Source organism: Chaetura pelagica, unplaced genomic scaffold (genome assembly GCF_000747805.2).
Source record: "Chaetura pelagica isolate M959 unplaced genomic scaffold, ChaPel_1.0 scaffold260, whole genome shotgun sequence".
NCBI classification, from domain to species: domain Eukaryota; kingdom Metazoa; phylum Chordata; class Aves; order Apodiformes; family Apodidae; genus Chaetura; species Chaetura pelagica.
This window is the reverse complement of record NW_009951940.1, coordinates 358,996-382,863: the sequence shown is the minus strand read 5'-3', so window position 1 is coordinate 382,863 and position 23,868 is coordinate 358,996.

Sequence of the window (23,868 nt, the reverse complement as noted above, 5' to 3'; positions counted from 1 at the left end):
CTGGAAAGTGCCTGGTGGAAAAGGACTTGGGGGTGGTGGTCAACAGTGGCTAAACATCAGCCAGCAGTGTGGCTGAGAAGGTCACCAGCATCCTGGCTTGTATCAGCAAGAGTGTGGCCAGCAGGGCTAGGGCAGGAATTGTCCCCCTGTGCTGGGCACTGGTGGGGCTGCACCTGGAATCCTGGGGTCAGTTTTGGGCCCCTCACAACAAGAAGGACATTGAGGGGCTGGAGCGTGTCCAGAGAAGGGCAATGAAGATGGTGAAGGGTCTGGAGCATGATTCTTGAGAGGAGCAGCTGAGGGAACTGGAGATGTTCAGCCTGGAGAAAAGGAGGCTGAGGGGAGACCTTCTCACTCTCTACAAATACCTGGAAGGAGGTTGTAGAGAGGTGGGGTTTGGTCTTTTTTCCCAAGTTACAAGTGAGACAAGAAGAGGAAATGGCCTCAGGTTGTGCCAAGGGAGGTTTAAATTGGGTATCAGGGAAACATTATTTACTGAAAGGGTTGTCAAGCACTGGAATATGCTGCCCAGAGCAGTGGTGGAGTCACCATCCCTGGAGGAATTTCAAAGCCATGTAGATGTGGTGCTGAGAGACATGGTTTAGGGGTGGAGTTTGCAGTTGGACTCAGTGATCTTCTGGTCAGAATGATTTTGTGATATATATGGATATTTGACATATATCTCAAGAGCTGGAATTGCTCCAGAGAAAGTCCAGAGGCAGGACAGAGTGACATTAAGGTGGCTTTGGCTGAGCTACACATCAGAGTCCCAGCAGGCACCTTGAGAGGTTGGGTTGTCCATCCTCTCTGTTTATCACCTGCAGTGACCAAGGGGTCAGATACCCTAAAGGGTCCTGGCACTTGGGCACTTCTGCAGGTCCAGGGACATAAACCAAGAGCCATTCCTGGACTGTGTGGGCAGCAGAAGGAGTCTGGAGCTGTGTGCTGGCTGTGCCCCTTCTAGCAGTGCCTGCACACAGCTGCTGCCTGCAAGGGCACACACCATCAAATCCCTCTGCCTATTTGCAGCTCCCTGGGTTCCTGCCACGTGCTTGAAAGTCACTTTCCCAGAGTAGCTTAACAAATGGGAAAAGCCAAATGTCCTTCTGCTCCCAGAAACATCACAGCTTCTCCTTCCCCCTTCCTCTATACTCCAGGCAAGAACAGATGTGGATATAGTGTGCAATTCCATGGGAATGCAGATGTAATTTCATGTGAATTAACTGCCACATGTTATATCAGCTATGGGATAAGCCCACTGAGAAGCCAGGCTCTGGGTCACTAAAATGGTCTCTTTTGACTGTAATGACACTGCTCTCATGTGACACCACCTGGAAACCATCTACATTTCTGGGTCCCCCAACACAAGGAGGACATGGATCTGCTGCAGAGAGCCCAAAGGAGGGCAGGAAGATAATCAGAGGGCTTGGGCACCTCTGCCATGGAGACAGGCTGGGGGAGTTTGGGCTGCTTAGCCCGGAGAAGAGAAGGTTCTGGGGAGAACTTAGAGCACCTTCCAGTGCCTGAAGGGGCTCCAGGAAAGCTGGGGAGGGGCTTGGGACAAGGGCTTGTAGTAATAGGATGAGGGGAGATGGTTTCAGACTGGAAGAGGGGAGATTTAGATGAGATATTAGGAAGAAATTATTTCCTGTGAGGGTGGTGAGACCCTGGCACAGGATGTCCAGAGAAGCTGTGGCTGCCCCATCCCTGGAAGTGTTCAAGGGCAGGTTGGATGGGGCTTTGAGCAACCTGGTCTGGTGGGAGGTGTCCCTGCCCATGCAGGGGGGCTGGAACTGGGTGATCTTTAAGGTCCCTTCCACCCCAAACCATTCTATGATTCATTGATTCCACTGGAGGGTGGAAAGGCTCCTTCTAGCTGACTTTAGCAGACACCTGGCCTCTCTGTTTTCATTTGTTTTCGTAGTAGCAAGATCCCTTTCCACTTTTTGTGTCTGCAGTTAAAGATGAAAAGAACATCTAGCATTTTTTGGCATGAGCTGTGTGGATGGATGCAGAAGAGCTATGGCAAGGCAGGATGTTCTTGGAGCTGGAGTTTTTCTTGGAAGTCAGCCCAGGATTTTTTGGAACAGGAGCCAGTTTTACTGAAAGGTTCATGAACTCTGGAGGACTGGGCCCAGATTTCCTCTGTCAAAACTCCACACAGCTCTACTGGGAGAGGCTGGAGAGCAGGACAGCTGTCACCATTCCAGGAGAAGTTTTGGCCCTGCAGAATTGAGCTTTGCTGTATTTGTCCATCATTGCTGGAGGTGAGATGGGACAGCAGCACTCTGAGGAAAAGGGCTGTAGCTGGGAACTGTGCTCTACAGTGGGACTCTGCTGAGTGGGAATAATGAGGACTTTAGAAGTCTGGGGATTTCGTCACACTGTCTCTTGTGTTTTTTCAACCATTTAGTGCCATCCTTCTATCCCTGTCCCTGTTCCTCTCATTGGTTATGCCCACTAATCCTCCATGGTGATCAAGACTTGTCTCCTCCAGAGCAGACCAATTCTTTCCCACTGCACTGGGGTCTGCAGTGTGGAGGACACGAAGCTGGCTGAGATGCTGTCTGAACACACTTCTAGGCAAGGGAGAGCTGAACCTGGGGAAATCTCATAGATTTCATAGATCCTCTCCAAAACAGCCCCTAGTTTGACATGGGTAGTTTTTACTCCAAAACTCTTGCTCAGTGAGCCAGATAGGTCAGATCTCATGAGCCAGCAATGTGCTCTGGCAGCCCAGGAACCGACTGTGGCCTGGGCTGCATCACAAGAAGTGTGGGCAGCAGGTCAAGGGAGGGGATTTTCCCCCTCTACTCTGCCCTCGTGAGACCTCACCTGGAGTGCTGTGTCCAGCTCTGGAGTCCCCAAGAAGGATGTGGGCCTGTTTGAGTGTGTCCAAGAAGGGCAGTAAAATCAGAGGGCTGGAGCACCTCTCTTATGAGGACAGGCTGAGGGAGTTGGGGTTGTTCAGAATGAAGAAGAGAAGACTCTGGGGGAACCTTAGAGTGACCTTCCAATATGTGAAAGGGGCCTGTAAGAAGGCTGGGGAAGACCTGTTCACTAGGTCATGTAGCAACAGGACAAGGGGGAATGGTTTCAAGCCAGAAAATGGTAGATTTAGGTTGGACATTAGGAAAAAGTTCTTTAACATGAGGGTGGTGGATCATCGGAACAGGTTGCCTACAGAGGTCATGGAGGTCCCATCCTTGGAGAGATTCAAGGTTAGGCTTGGTGGGGCTCTGAGCAATCTGATCTTATTGGAGATGTCCCTGCTTCTTGTAGGGGGTTTGGACTTGATGAGTTTTAGAAGTCCCTTCCAACCCAAGACATTCTATGATTCTATTATTCAATGCTGCACATGAACCAAATCTCGTTTCTTCACTTCTCTTCTGTCTGGAAGCACGTGGCTTTCACTCAGTACCTCCATCCATTATTGGGTCCTCCCCACATTTCCAGTTCCAGCTGCAAGCCCTAGTGCACAGCTGCACTGCCCATCACCCTGCAGGTTTTACCTGAAAGCCACCACCCACTGTATTTGGCTGGAGAAGAGGCAAGGACCATTACAGGGAGCCTGTCATGACCTGACATTTGAGGTCCTCTTGGAGATGCCCCTGGTGATCAAGGGCAGGGGAATTACCAGAAAAGGGACAACTAATTTGTCCCCCTAGCACAAACCTTGGGATGCTACAGGTAGTCCTGACATCATGGGGTAATCTGCCAGTGAGATGTTCCTCCTGTTGTCCATTAGTTGGAGGTTACCACATGCCCTGAAGCATGAACATTTCTCAGCCTTGACAAAGCTCTAGAGACTCTGCTTTAAATCATAAATAACAGAAGTGTGGGTTTTCTTGTTTCTCATGTAGAATGGGTTTCCAAAAAGGCCTGAGGCACTCGGGTCTGTTGGCAGATCTGCAGCATATCCAATTGCAGGTGGATCAATAACAGACACAGTTGTACATGCTTTGTAATGTTTGGACATCATAGCCAAAAGTCTTGTACCAATCAAACTGGTATTACCAGTCCTCTGGATAGATTTATTCTTGAATTTCTAAGGTATTTCTTCCCATGCTCTGTTAATTGTCAAATGGAGGAAATTTAGTTGCACCATTCCAGGGAATAATAACCTCACTTCTTGGTTTCCATCAAATATAATATACTTTAAAATTTGGGCACACTCTGAAGTTCTTTGCCAAATTATGGCTTTTCTCAGCTGAGAAAGTGCAGTTTTCTGCACTTTTTGCTATAATTTGCCTCCTTGCTGGTAATACTGCTTTGAGAAATGTGTCTTTCTTCTTCCACTGGTTTGATTGATTTAACACTCAAGCTCCAACTGTGTTGGAAGAAATTACTCATTCTGGTAATAATTTTGATAAGCTTATCAAGGAATTTTGTTCCAATGGGGTTATATTTTTAGGCAACTCTAAATGATCTATTGTCCTAAGTTCCCTGGACCCCCACCTTACTGGAAGGCCATGGAATTTAAATAATAATTTATACTGAGTGTGGATGTAGTTGCTACAGAGCTGGCAGTAAATATTAATCCTGCCACCCCAGGCTTCTTTTCCTCCTTGGGAATAAAGAGATTTTTCTTAAGTAAGTGATACCTTTCCCATGCTAACTCTGTGTTTATCATGTAAAGCATTATATTTTGAACACATGACTCAATGCCTTGCTAGGCTTGTGTCTAAAAGAAAAAGGCATTTACAAATAAAACCCAACCCAACAATAATAAAGTACCGTTAGGAGAGATAGCTTTATCATTTAAATTAGGATTCTTCTATTGTCTGACAAATCCCATTAAGACCATCCACTCAATCCAATCAAAGACCTTCATAAGAATGTGAAATGGTAATAGTAAGGGAAGGTTCTGTTTTCCTGACTCAGCCAAGGGGATATAACTAAGTGAACATCAACACTTATTCTAAGAATGCTGTTTAATAATGTGGCCTATTTTGCTTTTACAGACTCAGTTGATTCTATTCCCCCGTGGCTCAACATCTGAGTGTAAATGTGAGTATCTGAATTGAAACCATTTAAAATAAAGCTGTTTCTTTTTGTCAGCAGTTGGACTGGATGATCTTTCCAGGTCCCTTCCAACCCCTAAGATTCTGTGATTCTGTGAAGGTGTTTCTGCCCCTCTACTATGCTCTTGTGGGCCCCCACATCAAAGACTGTGTTGAGTTTCTATTTCTACCCTAAGAAAGGTCCCTTCCAACCCCTAAGATTCTGTGAAGGGGTTTCTGCCCCTCTACTATGCTCTTGTGAGGCCGCACATCAAGGACTGTGTTGGGTTTCTATTTCTACCCTAAGAGGTTTTCTGTTCTGCATTGTAGAACAAATCAGTAAGAGCACCATGAAGTCACTCTGGTCACATCTAAGATGGACACTAAAGCCCACTTTGGTAGGCATTAACCTTTCTGAGAGAGGTACCTTGGCAGTGAGGGGCTTCCTTAGCACAGGGACTGTGTGAGGGGGTGGCAGTGCTGCCCTTTTTGCCATTTTAGAATTGGAATCACAGAATGGTTTGGATGAGAGGGACCTTAAAGATCATCCAGTCCCAATGTCCCACTAGACCAGGTTGCTCCAAGCCCCAGTCAACCTGCCCTTGAACACTTCAGGGAGTGAGCAACCAAGACTTCCCTGGGTAACCTGTGCCAGGATCTCACCAGTCTCACAGGAAGGAATTTCTTCCTAATGTCTAACTTAAAACTCCCCTCTTTCAGCTTAAAACCTTCCCCCCTTACCCTACCACTCCATGACCTTGTCAAAAGCCCCTCCCCAGCTTTCCTGGAGCCCCTTCAGGCACTGGAAGGTGCTCTAAGGTCTCCCTGGAGCCTTCTCTTCTCCAGGCTGAACACCCCAACTCCCTCAGCCTGTCTCCAGAGCAGAGCTGCTCCAATTCTGATCATTTTTGTGGCCTCCTCTGGACTTGTTCCAACAGCTCCATGTCCTTCTTGTGTTGGGGGCTCCAGAAGTGGACACAGTTCTCCAGGTGGGGTCTCACAAGGGTGGAGCAGAGGGGCAGAATCCCCTCCCTTGACCTACTGGCCATGCTGCATTTGATGCAGTCAAGCACACGGTTGGTTTCTGGGCTGCAGGCACATATTAATGGCTCATGTTGAGCTTCTCATCAGCTAACACCCCAAGCCTTTTTTTCCTCAGGTCTGCTCTCAATTCATTCTCCACCCAGCCTGTAGTTGTGCTTTAGGTGGTTTCAGTCACTTGCTGCTGCCACTGCTTGGGGAGCAGAACAGGTTGGGGAGCTCCAGGTGTGAGGTTGGAGGCTGCACAGCTGCTGGGGCAGCACATCCTCCTCCTCCTCCCAACCACCTCACCTGGAGCAGCAGTGAGTCAAGGGAAAAGAGCAAGATGGGTGCAAAAGGCAGAGAAACATCTTCACTGCTCAGAGGGAAATGCCTCCCTTGGTGCTTCAGCTGGGGTGAAGCTGTAGAACATTCCAGCACTGCTGCTTCTGCAAAGCATTTGCTCCATGGGTTTTCCCCAGGACAGGTGGTTGGGAAGTGTTAATTCCAGTCTCCACTAACACCCTGTACCTGAGCTGTCTCTGCTGCTTTGCTCTCATCAGGGCAGCTCTGCTCTGCCAAGAACTGTCCCCTTATGAGATTATTTCCAGGGGGGGCTGCTCAGTGCCCGGCTTGAAAGGTTTGAGAGGTTCCCCAGCTGAGCAGGAGAGGGCAGCAAAACATAGAGATTGAGAGAGAGAGAAGCTCCCCTTGCAGAGCTGGCAGCTCGTTTCCCAGCTTCAGGAGGGGGTGCACTGGTGTGGGGTGGGATTTGGGGTGGTCCAGGGGCCTGACCAAGCTGCTGGGGCTGGGCAGTTTGCTGTGGTGCCCACTCAGAGCAGTCCTGGGGAGGGGTGATCTGCACCAGAGCCATTCTTCTTGCTCCTTGCAAATGGTCAGACCTGTGGAAACCTTGATCACCTGTAGAGAATGATGTCTAAGAGCCAACTGCCTGAGAAAACAGCAACGTTCCCAAGGACAAATCTGAGCATGGGGCCTTGGAGAAGGAGGTACCTCTCTTCCTTCTTGCCCCATGACATGCAGCCAAAAGCTTCCAGACTGATAATGGGGAGAAGATAAGAGTGAAAGCTTCACCAAAATAAGAAACAACCCGAGATCTTGAGAATGTGGGAAGAAACACAGTCCATACAACAACTGGTGTGGAACAAATAAGGAGAGTTGGGGAATGCAGTTACTGTGGCAACCTGGTAATAATAGATAACAGCAGTACAGAGGTGGAAGTGGAAGTGGGAACATGGAAAGCATCTAGAAATACAAATATGTTTGTCCAAATCTGGAGCAATAAAAAGCTTGTCAGGGCATTAAAACTGACACAGCAACGTTGTTGTGCTACTGGTGGTTTATTTGGCAAAAAGGTTGGGCAGAGAAAACTGCTCCTGAATGTAACAGCAGAGTTTTCATGCACAGTGTGTATGGAGAATATGAAGAGTTAAGTGGGGAGAAATGGTTAGAGATCTGAAAGCACAGGGAAGAGAAAGATGGATGTCAGAGCATCCTGAAATCACACCCACGGGCTTTGGGAAGCACCAACTGGGATATACAGAAAAGGAGAGGGGTTTATTGCACTGGGTCAGTGGTAGGAGTTAACAGGGGGATTCCCAGGGTTGTCTTCATGGAGGATAGGGAGTGGGACACAGTGTTAGACACAGCCCTGGGTCTGAGCTTAGTATGTGAGTCCCTAGACACCCAGGTGGAGGTTGGAGCTGCCTCTCCTGACTTCCAGGCATCAGACACCAAAGGCAAATCTTCAGCAAAGATCCTGTTCCCACTACATGGACTGTTCAGGTCTTCTTTAGCTCTGATTACTGGGATTTCTTTGGACCAAAAAGTGACATGAGGGCTGGAGAGCCTCTCAGAGGGCTGGAGCAGCTCTGCTCTGGAGATGGGCTGGGAGAGTTGGAGTTGTTCAGCCTGGAGAAGAGAAGGCTCCAGGGAGACCTTAGAGCACCTTCCAGTGCCGGAAGGGGCCACAGGAAAGCTGGGGAGGGGCTTTTGATAAGGGCAGGGAGGGAGAGGACAAGGGGAAATGGGTAAAAACTGAAAGAGGGGACATTTAGGTTAGACATTAGGAAGAAATTCTTTAATGTGAGGATGATGAGACCCTGGCACAGGTTGCCCAGAGAAGCTGTGGCTGCCCCATCCCTGGAAGTGTTGAAGGGCAGGTTGGATGGGGCTTGGAGCAACCTGGTCTGGTGGGAGGTGTCCCTGCCCATGGCAGGAGTTCAGAACTGGATGATCTTTACTGTCTTTCCCAACCCAAACCATTTTATTATTCTATGAGATAAACACCCTGGAGGTAAGGCTGGTGGAGATACTTCCACCACCCACTGACCCCATGAGGAGGTTGTTCAGAACAAGACTGGTCAACTTTCTGGCAATATTCCTTGGTTGCCTTCACATCCTCGCAAGGGTTAATGTGAAAATCCACCTAATTACTGCCACAGTTTTCCATCACTTTGAACTACAAGTCAAAACCTGTTTTCTGTGGATGTTGGTTTCCCAAGCAAGGAGCCTGGATGACTTATTGCAGTGCAAGGGGAAGATTGTACAATGAGGCCCTGTAGAGCAGCAAGAAAAAGGGCAGCCATGACCAGGCAGTGAGCAAAATAATTGTCCTGGCAACTGAATGTGATTAGACACTGTCAGTGTAGCACATTAGTTTTGATGACAAATAAATAGTCCCTTCTGTGGGAAAACCTGCCATTTTGAAAATTGCTTTTGAGGCAAAATGAAACTTTTGGTGAAAAAGAAAATAAAAAGCTATCAAAGCCATCAGTGATTGTCCAAACATGATGTGTAGTAATCAATATTGTTCAGAGAAAATAGGAAATGTACTAATTTTCTTTCCTCTCAGCATATTTTCAGATGGCCCAAGGAGCTGTTACTCTAACAGGCAAACATATAAACTCAGTATTGAACAGATTGTAATATAAAATTAGAGAGAAATAAAACAGAGTAAGAAAACTCTCTGCTTTGCTGAAACAAAGCATTTGGACATCAGAATGAAATGAGAAAGTCAGAGCAATCCTTAGTTGTCCAATTTTCCTGCAGAAATGGCACCAAAATCAACATGTTTCAGCACAATGTCATTGGCAGGTGGAAAAATGTTGTGTGACACATGTTCCCAACTTGCACTGAAGATGCCATACCTCAAGAGGGGCATCTGTGTGGCCAACAGAGTTGGACAACTTTGGGAGGGGATGCACGTCAGCATTCCCAGCTCAGCTGCCCGTGGTGTCTGTCCTGCCTCTTGGCATCCAGGATCTTTTGTCAACAGCCTTTCCCTCTCTTAGCAGCAAAGATGTTGGGACATCAATGATGTACCAGGTTTGGTGGGGTCTTCCCTTGCCTTTGCCTGATGTTTCCAGTGTATTCATGCCCTGAGTTTGGTTTTGGTTTTGTTTCATTTGGGGTTTTGTTGGTTTGTTTTTGTTGTTGGTGGTTTTGGCTCTTTGTTTTTTTTTTTTGTGGCTTAGGAATCTGCACTGGCAGAATGAATTCTAAGAGGGAGCAAGTTTTGTAAAGCAGGGAGTTTCTGCTGTGGTTGCTGCTGCTGTTTCCCTGCCACCCTCATTTGAAATTCAGCTAACGTGCTCTTCTGCAGCATTTACAAGCAGGGAGGGAAGGTTTGCCATTTCAGCAAGAGTCACATGGAAGTGCTGTAATTATTAATAACAATCTGTATTTCAATGCTGCTTAGAGGCCTCAAATAAGATTAGTGGCTCATTCTGTTAAGCTTATATGTAAATACACAGACATAGAGTGCTTGATGCAGTAGCCCTTATTGAGACCAACAAGATGAAATGTGGCAGAGCAAGAGGAATTTTTAAAGACTTTTAATTTATAGAAGGAAAAAAAAATAGATTAAGTATGATGATGAAGAAAACTGGCCAAAAGAGACAACTAAATTTTGGCTCTTTCAGGCCCAGGTGATCAGCTGTCTTGGGAGAGTTTGGGATTGTATAGAGGGTTTCTGGAAGTTTACTTTAGGATTCTGTTAAACCTCCAATATTTGACCCCTCCCCAGGGTGTTGAAGGGCAGGTTGGATGGGGCTTGGAGCAGCCTGGTCTGGTGAGAGGTGTCCCTGCCCATGCAGGGGGTTGGATCTGGATGATCTTCTAGACCCCTTCCAATCCAAACCATCACTGAAAGAAACTGGAAAACAAGCAATTCACTGGGCCATGTTGTTGATAAGGACTTCCTAGTGAAATGGTTAGATGCTGTCTCAGGAGAGCAATTCTGGGGCACCATTTCCTCTCGATTATGCTTAGGTGGAATCACAGAAGTCTGCTCATGTTTATGGAATAGCAAAAGAAAAATTGTTAATACTGCAAACGAGGAAGGACCAGTGTTCCATGACTTTTTAAAATTATCTTTTTAACCCTAGCACAAAATTATCTGTAATAACATGTGTGATTCTCCTCCAACCACAGCCAGGATGACCCTGAAACAGCCTGAAGTGTTTGAAATTTCTGGGAGGAATAGTCCCACCAGTCCAGTTCCTGCAAGTCCAGCCTGTGGCATAGTCAGACTCTGGCATGTTTGGTGTGTGCAGCACAAAATAAAGAAAAAAATAATCCAGAAAGCAACACCAAATGCATTCTTACATTCCCACTTGTTCTGCTCACTCTGTGACTCAGCATGCACTGGGAGGTTTCCTTTGCACAGCGACTTTCTGGAGCAAGATTTATGTCCATGGGTGCCTGGGAGCTTCTGTAGACCCCATGTGCAGTACAGTGTCCAGGTCTGGAGCCCCCAAGATAAGAATGACATGGAGCTGTTGGAATGAGTTCAGAGGAGGACTATGAAGATGATCAGAGGGCTGGAGCAGCTCTGCTCTGGAGACAGGCTGGGAGAGTTGGGGTGTTCATCCTGGAGAAGAGAAGACTCCAGGGAGAGCTTAGAGCACCTTCCAGTGCCTGAAGGGGCTCCAGGAAATCTGGGGAGGGACCTGGGACAAGGGCAGGGAGGGAGAGGACAAGGGGCAATAGACCAAAACTGGAAGAAGGGAGATTTAGATTAGACATTAGGAAGAAATTCCTTCTTGTTCGGGAGATGAGACCCTGGCCCAGGTTGTCCAGAGAAGCTGTGGCTGCCCCATCCTTGGAAGTGTCCAGGGCCAGGTTGGATGGGACTTGCAGCAACCTGATCTGGTGGGAGGTGTCCCTGTCCATGCTGGGGGGTCTTTACTGTCCCTTCCAACCCAAACCAATCTATGATTCTGTGATTCTGTGTTTCTATGATTCTATGAATTCCTTTATTGCCTTCCTGTCCCTTACCCCTTTCTTTGGACATGATTCTTGAGTCTACCTCAAATAAAGCCTTTCTGAGGTAGGAGAGTTCCCTTCACCTGTGTATCTCCTCACCATGCAGCTTCCTGATAGTTAAACTATTTTGGTTCCTTTGCTCTAGGAAATGTGGGTAGAAAAACATCCTAAGCACAAGTCCCTGTGGCCCCACAGTGTCCCCCAGAGGACACTGCTGCTGTTCCTTGATGGCCTTCTGCTCTCTGTCCCAGCAAGTCTGATTTTTATGGGACATCAGCACTTGATCTGGAAAAGGGAACTAAGCTTCTTGAAAAGGGAAGGTATAATAAATCTTTCTAAAAGGCCAGTTCACTCTGTGACAAGGATAAATCAGCCTTGTTGCTCAAAAAAAACCCATTAGATGAAGAGGTGAAATGTTTAGGAATGGAGAGCTGGAGGGTCAGTGACTGTCTTCAGTGGCAATCATTGGAGCTGTGTGTCCTGTAAAAACTCATCTCTGTCCAGCTTTCCCTTCACTTCAGGAGAAATAGTGCCCCAGCAATTCTGCAAGGGGGAAGTAGGTACCAGTTACACAGAATCTCAGAATCTTAGGGGTTAAAAGTGACCTCAAAAGATCACCCAGCCCAACCCCCCTGCCAGAGCAGGGTCACCCAGAGCACATCACACAGGAACGTGTCCAGGTGGGTTTGAATGTCTCCAGAGAAGCAGACTCCACAACCTCTCTGGGCAGCCTGTCCCAGTGCTTTATCTCTTCTACATTAATATCTGGAACATATTTTATCTTGACTGAAGTAACAATACGACCACCAGCCAATTCTCCTCTAGCTCCTTGCTCCCCCAGCAGCAAATATGCAAACTGAAATGACCAGTTCTTATCTACTTTTCCATTTTTGGTGCACATCTAGAACATGAAACCAACTAATTCACACCTTCCAAAAACTTAGTTAAAAGAATTAAAACCTTTTGAGTTGTCAAGGGGTGATGGAGACTTGCAGGAAAGAGGAATCCAACTATGAAGAGGTTAAGTTGTTCATCCTGGGCCTGGGATGAAGGCAAATGTTCTGGAACTGTTCATAAGCTGAAGTTTCTGCAAAGTAACCAGAAGCCAGAGTGCTGGTGAGTCAGTTGGTTTCCTTCTATTTTTGCAAAAACAAGAAAATAACCTTGCTAAAAATCCAGCAAAATCCAGCTTCCAGTGGTGATGTTGGTTTTTTTCCTCTAATAAATGAGTGCTGATATTTTGTTTTCTGCAGGGCTTTGGGGATCAGTGCAGAAAGCAAAATCAATTTAACTAACTGGGACAGAATTACAGGTTTATTCCTTAAGAAACAAACCAAAATATTCAAGCTTAGGGCTAGTAGCAATGGTTCAAGAGGGCTTGAATCCTGAAAAGGTCTCTGGAGACAAAACTTTTCTGAAGAAACAGAAAATAGCAACAGGCAAGAATTTCCTCTCTGCAGAGAAACAACACTCCATCAGTTTTAGCAGATAAAATGTTTTCTTAACTCCTGTGGCATTTCACAATTGATGAACGTTTCCAAAATTGAGATAGTTAAAATATTATCTCTTTCCCACAAGTTTTTTTGGCTTATGTTCTGGCTTTGTTACAGCTGGGACCCAGTCAGTTAAGTTTATAATCTCACCTCCCCACCATCTATGTTGAGATGACTAATTAGTGTGGCTGCCATCTGTAATTGCAGTAACAGATATCTCCTTCTCTCACATTGAGTTTTGATGTATTTTGCTATCATTTTGAAGCAGGGATCTGAAAGAAGACAAATATTATTGGGTTAGTCAATATTTTTGTTCAGCTGAAGAACAGGCACAAGTGATCTCAGGTGATCTTGGCTCTGTTTGTTAATAAAAAAAAAACCCCAGGATGCTTTTCCACCAAGTCGCCTCTTGAAAATTATTTGTGATTATGAAAGACCAGATGATGGATCTACAAGTAGGAAGATGGTCAGAAAAGAGATGACCAGAAACTTAGTCTGGTTTTCCCTTTACATGTCTTCAACGAAATGGGCACCAACCCATGGTTTTCTCTCAATATTTGTCTGAAGTAATAATCCCAAATTTAGCAAACAGAGAAAAGTTACAAAATGCATTTTGTAATGAACTCCTGGGGAATGAAGTTTCCTTCAAGAACCCAGTTTGAGCTGTGTCAAACACACGGGACTTCCCAAATCCATGGCAACTACAGTCACCAAAAGCAGGCTCAAGGACTTCAGCTTAGGTTCCCAGCAAGAGACCTTTTGCCCTGCCCACCTTATTTCATGTATTGTACTTCAGAATATTTCCAATTCTGTTGGAAATGTTGAACTTGTGAGGAAATAAAGTCGCAGAGATGCAAAAAGGAAAAAATAATCCACCATATCTAAATGGCAGAGACTTTTTATCCTCAAGGAGAGGAGGGGAAGTTTGGCAGGCACCCCTGACATCGGGCTGAGTGTTGAGTTGCTCATGAGAAATAATTGTGTAGACCAATGATGTGAACTTACCTAAACATATTCTGAGAGTCCAGAGGAAATAGGAGTATTTATTTAAGAAAAACAAGCCAAAAACAAAGCAGAAAGGGGAAAAAAATAAGCATTCAACTACCTGAATGCTATTAAAATATTTAATCTACCAGTCCTGGAGACAGGGCATAAATTTCAACGGTGTAAGAGTTCTCTGGCAATTTAATCTCCATGCTTTCCAGTGGGGATTCTGGACCCGTGGACTTTTTAACTCCTTCAGTCCCATCTTTTCCAGCTTTCCCATGCTGAGCACAGCCTCTGCAAGCTTAGCTTAGCCACCAGACTTGATGACCTTCCTTGATGGGTCCCTTCCAGCTGGAGTTACTTTAGGATCTAAGGTGCCTTCCCTTTTCTGGTATTGCAGAGTTCTTTCTTCATGTCTTCAAAGACCATGTGTTGTGCTTGTGGTTTCCCAACAGTGAAGCTACCAAGGTGAAAGACTTAGAGACTGAAGCTGCATTCTCCTTTTTATTTTTCCTATCCTCTCTTCCTCTCTGAGTGCCTCTTAGTCTTGTCTTCTAGCAGGTGAGTTCAGGATTCAGAGTTAACAACTCACAACTATCTAAATATGGTTTATGAACTATCCCATGAACTTTCTTCAGTGAAGAAGAATAAAATCTGGGAGTTTCTGACATACTAGGACAGGCTGAGAGAGCTGAGACCACCCAGCCTGGAGAAGGGGAGACTGGGGAAGGGATCTTATCCATGTGTATTAACACCTGATGTGGGGAGGTAAAGAAGACAAAGCCAGATGCTCCTTGGTGGTGACAGAAAAGGCAGAAGGTGAAATACAGAAAAATCCATTTAAGCATAAGAAATTACTTTTTTTTGTTTTGTTTTGTTCTGTTTTGCTTTGGTTTTGTTCTGTCTTATTGTGAGAAGGATCAAACAGTGGAAGAGGCTTCCCAACAGAAACTGTGGGTCTTCCTTCTTGGAGATACCCAAAACTCAGCAAAGCAAACTCCTCTAGCTGACCCTGTTTTGATCAGAGGGTGAGAGTAAGAGTTTTCCCTGCTAACCTTAACAATTCTGTGATCTTCCCCCAAAAACCCCACCAAATTATTTTAAAGCAGAGACTCTTTATATCTGAAGATTAAAGCAGATAAATGAAAAGAGGGAGAATGCTAAAACAAAGGTTTTATCTAACACTCTTTAGTTTCAAAAAGCTTTTTTTTCCCCCCTCTCTCTTCTCATATGCTTAGTCAGGCATTAAATGGGTTAGGAGTAAAGTAATGTAACAATACTCTTTAAAGCCCCTTGTGTACAGCAAATACAAGGCATTTCATCTTGAGAGATAAAGGATCTGAAGGCTTGTCCCTCAGTAAATCCATGGCAACTTCACCCTTTCAGCCCCTGCAGCACTTTTCTCCTGAAGTCACAGCTAACTCAGTACCACAGTGTGTGGGCATAGGCCCTGCAGGGCAGACTTCATTCTGGAAGAGACCTGACCAAGATTTTTAAGTCTTTTCACAAACACTGTCATGTCAACAATGATTTTTGGTCCAATTCCAGTAAGGCTCAATCTGCAGCTAAACAAGCAAATAAACAAACAAACAAAATATCCCACAGGGTGGGTGGTTCCTTCTGTACATGTTCTTATATCCCTGTCTATGCATATTCTTACACAAGTCTCCAGAAAGCAACACTCCTCTTTATTTGGAGGTGATTATATTCTAGTGTGTGATTTAAATTGAAAAAAAAGTGACATTTAGAAACTGGAAACAGGTTTTCTGCTTCTGTATCTGTCGCTACTAATCCTTCCATCCATCACCAGAGTGCTGTGGCAGTGCACAGAGGATGAGGAACTGCTGCTCACAGTCTGCTTCTCTCTCTTTGCCTTCTTTTTGATAACCTGGATTAATTTATCTGTGACGACAGCATTTTTCTGGGATTAATTTGGAGTGTAAGTCTCTTTCCATCACTGCTGGTAAATGTGCTGCCATTGCTGGACATGAATTGCATCATGCAACTACTTTCAGGGAATTCTGGCGTCGATAACCATCCATCATCCTGGCAAAGTCTCAGCCTTTACATCTCTGTTAACTACAGCTGTTGCAGCTCTGCAGAAGAAAAATGGGCTTGCTGAGGAGGTCTGATCCATTTTTCTAAGGACTTTAAAGATGATGATGAGAGTCCAAAAGCAAACCCAACATACTGGATGCCAGGAATGAGCAGAAAGCATTGGCAGCAGTTGGTGTCATCAGATTTTTTCAGTGGGAATGTAGGGTGTTATCAGTCTAAATGGTCTTGAGGAGAGGTTCTTCTAGGAGTTTTTGATTAGTATCAGTCAGTGACAATGCAATCTTAGTCCTCCCTCCACCTGGAGGAGAAGAGGAGCTACAGTGAGGTGGTCACTGAGAGTCCTGTTCCCACAATGGATCCAACAACGGTTTCAAGCTGCTCAAGCAAGAAACCAGTGGTCTGACTTGGGCTTCTTTTCTGGCTCTTCATGAGGTGGATCTAGTTGTCATGGAAAGGAACAAACTGGTGAGATGAGGGAATGAGAATGTCTTTACACCAAGCAGAGAACAACAAGGAGGACATTTTCCTATGTCTTATCCTTCCTCTGATATCCTCTGCTTCTCATGGGACTGGTTTCATAGAGGCATTCATCCAGCAAACACACCAGTCTCTTGTTTCTTTTTTTTTCTTAAACATTTTTGTTTATTAAACATAAGGGACATGTTGACAGTGACTTGGGTCCTGCCTTCAAGGAGGGAAGTTCCTAAAATCTTTATAGTCACCAAAGCAAATGATGGGCAGGTATGTCAGAGATGAACCATTTTCTCTATGACCAGTCCTTATACACTTCTTTAACTACCCTGTGTTTGCCATACCCTGGGGTGGGACACCAGGAGCTCTGGTCTGGTCCTCTAGAGATGTTCTTGAGTCCTTCCAAGCCTGAGGACAAATCACCAAGTACTGTGAAGCCAACGTGTGGGGTTTGTGTTGTGTGTGACAGGCATCTTGACCCCTTCTGCTCCCAAGAGGGACTTTATCTCCTCTAACATCACCTCTCCTCTGATAACAATCCATCTAAAAATCCCCTTGTGTTGTGTGTGACAGGCATCTTGACCCCTCCTGCTCCCAAGAGGGACTTTATCTCCTCCAACATCACCTTTCCTCTGATAACAATCCATCTAAAAATCCCTCCCAAACACAAACCCATTTGAAAGTTCACAGTCTCCAGAGCAATGCCAATGTTGGGAGGTTGAAATCTTCCTCAAATGATGTGCATCTAGTAATTAGTCTTTCAAGAGTTTGAATTACAGCAGGGTGTGTTCAACATTTGAGTAAGTGTTAACCATGCCTAACATGGATGTCAGCCATTTGCAGGAATCTTTACTTAATAAATTATTTCCCACTTTAAATTCCAACAGAAATGGAAATTTGGAGCTAAGAGAGACATTTCCTTTTATGAAAATGCTGTTACTGGCAGTCCTTAAAGGTGGGATCAAGGGATTTAGTAAATGTCATTTACTTTTTATTACTGCTCAGAACTGGAGCTACTTTGGAGTGAAATGGGTATGTTCTGTGGGAAAGTGCTGCCATAAATCTCTCCCCATCAAATTAATCTGCCCTTGAGGGGTATTTTAGAACAGTGTTTTGAAAGGGGAAGGGTAAATCTAGGCAGTGGTTTGCAGGAACCATGTGTGTCTTGTGCCCCTTTGCTTCTTTAATGCAGTCAATCACATCTGGTTCCTATGTTTGATGTTGTCCAGCTGAATTGTCTGGGAACTACTCTCTGATGTTTTCCTAAAGAAAACTGATTAATTAACACATTTGTTGAGTGTTGCTCTGAGGCTGCATTGAGTCTTTGTTGTGCAGAGGGAAGATAGGCCCTGTTCCAAGTCATTCCTTCAAAGCACCATCTGTAAATTTTAACTGTGTTAGCTCAAGGCTGAAATTCTCATGCAGTCAAGGGGAGCTTTCTCCTTCTTCATCTTCTACTGAAAGGCAATTTTTTTGCTATTTGTAAAACAAAAGATCATCCATAAAATCACATCGTTACCAAACGGAACACCTGGGGAAGAGACATCTCAAAGGAAACTTAGGTCAGCCAGAATCAGTGCCAGGATTTTTCCTGCAGAGGGGCAGGATACAGGGTGGAACAGCCCCCGGGGTGACAGGCAATAAGGAGTCTCTGGGAACCAAGAAATGCAGAACTTGTAAGGAGAAGTGGTGGAGAAAATGCTGAGAAAAACACACCTGCTGCTGGAGTTGCTGATCTGCTTCATTTGCAACACCCTGAGGAAGGTTTGGGGGTGGTGTGGGGTTTTTTTTGCCTGGAGATATCTAAGAAGACAGATGTGGTGCCAGGGAACAGGGTGTAGTGGTGGACACTGCAGAGTTAGGGTAGTGGTTGGACTTGATGGCCTTGAAGGTCTTTTCCAACCAGAATGATACTGTGAATGGAAAACCCAGACTGACAAACCAGTCAGAGTCTTCACAGCAATGACCTGCACTTCCTTCTGCTTGATGAGACTAACCAAACTGCTGGAGGTCATTTGGAGTGGCAATCCTTGAGAAGTATCCTTGAGGATGACTTTGAGGAGCATTTTGGAGTGGTAATCCTTCCTTAGTTAAAAATAAGGATTCTTCAGGAAAGTGCAAAGATACACAGAGTTTTCCCAACAGTGATTAGATGTTGAGGTTTACTTGTTTGGTGTTTTTTTTTAAAATTTTGTTTTGTGCCTTTTTTTTTTTTTTTTCCTCTTGCCTGATATTGACATTTCAATTTATGTTAATTTCTACAACTTGAAAAGCCCAAGTAAAACACTCGGGCAGAACTGAAGGGAGGGTGAGTGGAAGGAAATTAAAATTATGAAGTTGATGTCTGTGCTAAGATAGCACTTGAGACACAAAGCACTTGCAATCACTGTAGCATGCATCTAGTCTGTATGATACTTAATTAGTTTTTCAACAAGTGGTTTGAATCCCTTTGAAAATCTGTGGACCTTTGTTTACTGCCAACCAGCCTCCTCGTGTCCACACAATAAATAATCACAGAGCTGGGGCCATCTGGAAACCTGAAAACAGGGTATTTTTCAAGTCTTGATAAAGAAGGGTTTAAAAAAAACAACAAACAAAAAAGGTATCAAAACTTGCTCCTTTTCCCCCCTCCCCAACAGTTTTTCCAGATAGAAAGAACTGTGGGAGGTGTCTTCAGATGGTTGGTTTAATCCATTGAATTTTCTTTTCTGTGGTACCAATGAGAAGTTTGCATTGACAAGCAGAAAAGCTGAAGGAAGTGATTTCCAGATTGTTGCTCATAAATATTCTGAAAGTGGATCTGAAGAAGAATTGATGGGCAATCAAATTGAAAACAGTCACAGATCCTGCAGCTAAATATCTTGAGGAGAATTAGTTATTTCAGATATTGATATTATTAGTTATATGAGATATAATTAGCTTTATGAGATATTGATAATGAAACACAAAGAACAGAGATGATGTTAGTAGAATCCAGATTGGCAGGTGATCATCCAAAATTTGTTCCAGTGATAATCCAACAGGTAGAGAAGACCAGGATGAATTTCTATTGTCAACATTTCCTTGTTAATGCTAATTAAAACACTGAAGCAGGTTGCTCAGAAAGGCTGTAGAGTTTCCAACCTTGGAGATATTGAAGAAAACTTCAAGACAAGGCCCCAGGCAACCAGATCTAATCTCAAAGTCCTTTTGTTTGTTGGGTTTTTTTGACAAGAGGATTTCTTAAGTTCCCTCCTGACTTCAATGTTGCTTTCATTCTGGCAGCTGTGTGCACACTTCTCAAAGGAGGATGCACTTCAGAAGGTGCAGGGAAGGAAGGACAGCAAGGATGACAAAAAACATTTCTTCATAAAAGAAAGCTTTCTGTAGGTTGACCTTGACTTATTCTTGTCCCTCTCCTTGAAATCATTCCTAAACACATCCCTTGCTCACCATGGTGAGCAATTCTGATCTACCATGTAGTTGTTTGCATCTATCCAGTGTGTTTTCACAGATACCTGCAGGTAGGAGGTTATATCAACTTCATCCTGCATCAGCAGGAGTTGCAGTTCACACTGGAAGATGGATATAGTTGTGAAAGATGAAGGAGTTGCCCTTTGCTGAGGCAAGAAATTGTTATTTAGTCAGTCAAGTGCTGGAGATAATTCACACAGAGGGGCACTTACCTCTCCAAATGCTTGTTTTAATTAAGAGGAATAGCAAGACTGTCACCAGAATAGAAAACAGATAAACCAGAGCTGGAGAAGAAAGCAAAATGTGTTTAAATATCAGGGAGAACCTGGCTCTGAGGACAGTGGTCCACAAGGATGTGTCCTCCACGGTGAGAGGTATAGAAGGAAAGAGTCTGTCAAGCTGAATAACTGAGAAATCTACAGTAATTCAGAAGAATAGAGGGACAGAGGGAGAGATCTCTCTGTTTGCACATTAAAAACTATTTTACTTACATTTCTTCACTTAGGTTTTTAATGAAGATTTTGTATTTCTTGCCACAGGTCAGTGAGAATGCCAGAAATCTAAGTGTACTAAACCAGCAGTGGCTAAGTTAAAAAAATAAAGGGGGGGGGAATCCATCAAAAGACATTAGATGTAAAAATCACAGCTCTGTCAGAGGAAGTCCCTGATGCTAGAAAATTATCACTCTGTGGTGGCCCCTGAGCCAAATAACTGCTCTCAAAATTACCAGGTCTTGTTCTACACTTTAGCTCCTTTTAGTGTTTAATATGTGGTTTAATGTACGTGTCTAGAGCTGATCTGCTGTGCAAGGCATTGCTCAGTTCAGGTTATTTTTCTGGCAGCCACGTTGCAGCCAGCACAACTCTGGAAAAATTCCCCAGAAAGGCCCAGAGATGAGAGATGTTGGCAGTGCTCTTGTCCCAGCACAAGCAATGAGTCTGTTGCAGAAGTTACCAGCTGAGGAGCTTTGTCCAGGGTGGGGCAGGGATTTTGTAGTTGCCCCCCTCATGCCCCCCAGTTTGTGTATTGCAAATGGGATACCCCACTGCCTTGGAGGAGCTGGATGTTACACCACTGCAGATGGAATCTGGACTTCTCATCCTGAAGGAGATGGAATGTAATCATCCCACCAGCCAAGCTGGAGCTGTAGAGCAAGACCCCTTTCCTACAGAGTCAGAGGAATCTCTGTGATGTCTTTCAACAATATTTCAGCACAAAACCTAACCCCTTTCCACAGCTATTAATCTCACATGCCAGAGCTGAGCATACTTGAAAGCCTTTAGCAGAGACAAGGCAGCCCCAGAGATTGCCCTGAGGTCAAAGCCTGCTGTGCTGGAGATGAAATATTTGCATAACCCTTTCTCTCAGGAATTGATGGGACACACAGATGCATTCATTCAGGCTGCTTCCTCAGTGCTTGGCTGAAGCTGCTGGCCAGGGGAGAAACAATGCAGTATCTTTCTAAGAAAGAACTTGATAATCAACCCCAAATAGGCACCTGGTTGGGCTGTGGTAGGGAGTACAGGCACAGTTGTCCCAGGGAGGGACTCACAAGATATTACTACCCCTCTCCAGGCCTGTGTTCCTGTGATAGGACATGAGCACATCTTGCCAGTCACTTAAATTCCTTGGTCTTTCTGGACACCCTTGGCAGCAAAGTCATGGGCATTTGTAATGTCCAGCTGCTTTCTGTCTCCCTGTGGTTGTAGATGGAGGTGGGTGTTTGGGGCAGGGTGACTGTGACTACTGTCCACTCCCTGTGCATCTTGGAAGAGAAAAGTATAACCTGCAAGGGAACTGTTGCTCCTGGAATTACAGAGTGACTTGGGTTGGAAGGGACCTTAAAGATCATCTAGATCTAAACTCCCCTGCATGGGCAGGGACACCTCCCACCAGCCCAGGTTGCTCAGAGCCCCATCCAACCTGCCCTTCAACACTGCCAGGGATGGGGCAGCCACAGCTTCGCTGGACAACCTGGGTTACTGTCTCACCACCCACAAAGGAAATAATTTCTTCCTAATATCTCAATCAACATCTATTTCAGCTTAAAACCTTTCACTCCCCCTCTTTTTTTTTTGTCACTCCATGCTCTTGCAAAAAGTTTCTCCCAAGCTTTCTTGTAGCCCCTCCAGGTACTTCAGGTATATCTCCACCTTTCAGCAGGTCAGTTGACACCACAGGATAAGGAAGGATATTGAAGCCACCTCCTTATTGCATGGAAGGGTTAACAAACAGATCTGTCACCTTATAGGAGTTAATTGAATCTATTTTTGAAACCCCTTCTAGGTTTACACCTTTCCCTGGATGAGCTCCTCCAGTTCTTGGCTCCTTGAATAAACAGCCTGCAAAAATCTGTGCTCTTGTTTCTGTGAGCTTAGCTCAGACAAGAAATACCAAGGCTTGATTTACTGGAGGCAATCACCAATGGAAAGCATAAGGTTGACAAGTATTGTTGAAGAAGCAGCAGATGGGAGGACACTTCTGCTACCTGACCTTCCTTCCTACTCAGAGGGCAGCTGTCACCTGTGACAGCCATGGCTCTCAGGCAGTGCTGAGTTTCTTGCCTCTGCTAAATGGACTCTATTTACTCTTCTGTTCCTCACAGTGGTTATCTGGAAGATGTCCAATTTTGTGAGCAACAGCTGTTGCTTGAAAAGTGACAATCCCCATTCATCTAAACCAGTCTTCCAGTCTGAGCTGTGCAACCAACCAAAAGGACTTATCCCACAGAAACTCTCTTGCTGCACACACACCATGCATTAAAGCTCTGAGGAAGGCAGAAGGCATCTTTATAGCATGTCAGGAAAACAAAATAGCTCTGCTCAATAGGATCTGAAGCACTGCTGGTATTCAGGCAGGTCTTTTTGCACCAAACTTTTCTGTTGGGCACCTGCTTGGTCCTTAGGAGAAGCAAAAAAAGTAGACAGAGAGCTCGATTTATCATCCTGATGTTTTTACCTCTTCTTCTGTAACTTTGAGGAAGTCCCAGTAGGACCAATTTTTCATTGTGTCAGGATTTGAAGTATTTTGTAAAATGGTCACCTTGGAAGCTCCATCAGGAAGTGGTGTTACCGTGGCAAAATGAGGTCACCCTCCAGTATTACTCCTGGGACCTTCTTTTGGCCTCTTGTAAGTGAGAGGTGAATTGTGTCAGCTTAAACTTGTTTTTTTTATCAGTGAGTGACCTCTACCTTGTGGAGCTGCAGTAACTCAAGCCTGTGTCTCATTTCTACCTTGGCCTGGCAGTGTTGCATTCAGTCCTGGCAACACTTTCCAGTTCTGGAGCTCCTCTTTCCCAGGGACTTCATGAAGCTTAAAAACTAATGTAGCTTCACCTCACAATTACACAATTTCTCCCCTTTTTGGGTTTCAAGGGACAAGATGTCTGCTTTTATGCAATATTTTTTATGACCTTTGCAGCATGCCATGGGTGACAGTCACAGGGACAGTTATTTGTTTCTACAACAAGGATTCAGGGAAGCTGTGAGCTGAGCCCACAGGGAGCTAATTGACACAAGGGAACTTGCAAAACAACAGCTCCTGCCTGGATGTAGCATCTTCAAAGCCAGTCAAAGCCTCTAATGCACAGAGCATGGAAGGCAGAACGAGGAGAACCAACACTGTCTGAGCCACATGCAGACAGGGAAGCAAGAAAAAGGACCAGTTGTGATAATGGGCAGAGATATCTGTCCTGTCTGCCATCTGAGGTTTGAAGAGGGTTGGGTGGGGAGATGCCTGGCACACCTTTAGCCACCAGCTATCTTGTCTCTGAGACACAACTATGTGCTGATACCTCTGTTGTAAACTTTCCCAGTTGTGCAACAGCAGTCCTTCCTGGGCTGTGAAGCCCTGGTTGGCAGAAGGAATAATGAAGTATAAATGCTTTGCCAGCTCTCCCAGGCTGTCCTCCAGAGGCAGGTCCCATAGCCAAGCTGGGAGGGCTGCCCTCTGCTTATGTTTGCTGAGATTTCACATCTCACCAGGCTCCTTCAGGCATTTCAGACCCCACAAATTCAGCAAATTTTGCATTCCTGGAGGTATGTAAACATTGACAGATTACTTCAATTCACTTTCAGCTCCTTGGAAACCTGAGA